This window comes from Gymnoscopelus braueri (genome assembly GCF_963280865.1).
Source record: "Gymnoscopelus braueri genome assembly, chromosome: 14".
NCBI classification, from domain to species: domain Eukaryota; kingdom Metazoa; phylum Chordata; class Actinopteri; order Myctophiformes; family Myctophidae; genus Gymnoscopelus; species Gymnoscopelus braueri.
This window is the reverse complement of record NC_137619.1, coordinates 13,988,825-13,991,324: the sequence shown is the minus strand read 5'-3', so window position 1 is coordinate 13,991,324 and position 2,500 is coordinate 13,988,825.

Here is a 2,500-nt window from a genome sequence, read left to right as displayed (position 1 = left end):
CTGTGTTGTTACCTATAGGAGGCTATTATAGGTCTGTCTGCCGTTTGCATTGAACACAAACCAAACAGCGACACACAGTGGTGGAAAAACTCATTTTCTTTACTCAAGTAAAAGTATCAATGCTGCAATGTAAGAAATACTCTGTTACTCAAGTGAAAGTCTGGAATTCAACATTTTACTTGAGTAAAAGTGCAAAAGTATCAGTATCAAAATGAACTTAAAGTACCAAAAAGTAGAATGTATACTCATTGTGCAGAATGTCCCATTTCACAAGTTTTCAAATGTATAAAATGTGTAAAAAAATATATTTTGAAAATCGCTGATCTACAAGCTCAGCGACGCATTGTGAGCTTGTAGATCTGCTATTTTCAAACGGCCGAAACGTATATAGGGCTGAAGTGGTTGTTTTGTATTAATAATTAAAATCTACAAAGTAACTAGTAACTAAAGTTTTCAAATGATTATAGTGGAGTAAAAGTACAATATTTGCCTCTGAGATGTAGTGGAGTAGAAGTAAAAGTACTGAAAATTGGAAATACTCCAGTAAAGTAAAAAAAACATCTCAAAATTGTACTTAAGTACAGTACTTGGGTAAATGTACTAGTAAAAGATGTGGAGAAATGTCAGGTGTTGAAGATGACATAAGGCTGGCTGCAGTTGAGACCTTAGACAGTAGAAATCATGAGCGTAAAGTTTTCTCTCAAATGAATCAATCAGGTGTTCAGAGTGTGTCATAATATGGGCTGTAAACTATGTTTTTTCTTTTTTTAAACTACCACTAAAGTCTGCAGGGTTCATTTAACTCTACTACTACTACTACTACTACTACTACTACTACTACTACTACTACTACTACTACTACTACTAATAATAATAATAATAATAATAATAATAATAATAATAATAATAATAATAATAATAATAATAATAATAATATAGCATATTAAGGATAATAATTGTAGACTTTTCAAAACTAGTTACAAAGTTCACACAATATAATGAACATCAAGTGACAATAAAAGTTGCAGCCTATACAATTCGATATCATCCGATTGTTTTTGTTTTGAATACACAAAGGATGAAACAAAAGATAAAATCAACTAAAACACTTTCTTTTGAAGGGGAGTCTTAAGAGTTGCTTTGAGGCATCAGTTCTGAGTGAAACAAAGCTTTGGAGTTTTTATTGCAAATCAACTGCACTGGTTATCTTACGCACTTAAAGCAGCACTTAATCTTTTATAAATAAAATGTAATTTTGGCCCATCTGTATGGTAGAGTATGTTAATACAATATAACTTATACAATTGGGGTGGTTGTATTTAGTCTCCCTGCTCTTCTATTGAGACATTTAGATCGTGTCAAAGGTCATGTCTCACTTTAGACACAGGATCTGACACAAAGTTTGACCTGATGGTCATAATTAGATTTATAAAAGGAAATAGAGTCTGCACACTGGTAATGCTGAAAAAGCTCTGCTGTATTTTTACTGCGTCGTCAATGTTTCGATCAATCAGATCTTCATCAGGACATAGATTCAATTCATCCCCTGAGCAAGTAGGCCAGCTCTATTAGCTCAATGGTAAAAGAAAAATCCTGCACTTGCGCAGGAAACCAGGTTCAAATCCGTTTTAGACAGTGGTGTAAAGTAACCAAGTACATGTACTACTGTTCTTAAGTACAATTTTGAGGTATATTTACTTTACTGGAGTATTTCCAATTTTCAGTACTTTTACTTCTACTCCGCTACATCTCAGAGGCAAATATTGTAATTTTACTCCATTACAATTATTTGAAAACTTTAGTTACTAGTTACTTTGCAATTATCAATTATTATGTTATAAAACATACATGAACCACTTTAGCCCTATTTTATACATAGAATATTTGAAAATAGACGATCTACAAGCTGACAACGCGTTGCATCGCGACACGTTGTGAGCTTGTAGATCTGCTATTTTCAAACATTTTAGTACTTTTGCTTTTGGTACTTTAAGTACATTTTGATGCCAATACTTTTGCACTTTTAGTCAAGCAAACTTTGAATTCCGGACTTTTACTTGTAACAGAGTATTTCTGTATTGCAGTCTTGATACTTTTACTTAAGTAAAATATTGGAGTACTTTTTCCACCACTGGTTGTAGAAGAGGAAAGTTACATAGTGCAGCTTTAAGTGTGTGAACTGAACTTGCTCCAAATGTTTGAGACTGTCCCAGACGGTGCAGGCTGGGTTAGTAAGCTGCTGCTGCAGTCCAGCCGCTGAAAGGTGATCTGTGGCTGGTAACAGGATCAACAGAACGGGGAGTGGTGCTGGTTATAGAGACACCGTCCTGCTGTAACACAAACACAAACACAAACATCATTTTGTGTTAAATTTGGTTCTGGGCAGCTCTGTTCTGCCTTGTTGATAACAACAGGAAAATAAAATAAAAAAACTTTATTTTAGCTGGGAACCTGGCAAGGAATGTGCAATAGTTACAAGACAACATTAAACGTCAGATAA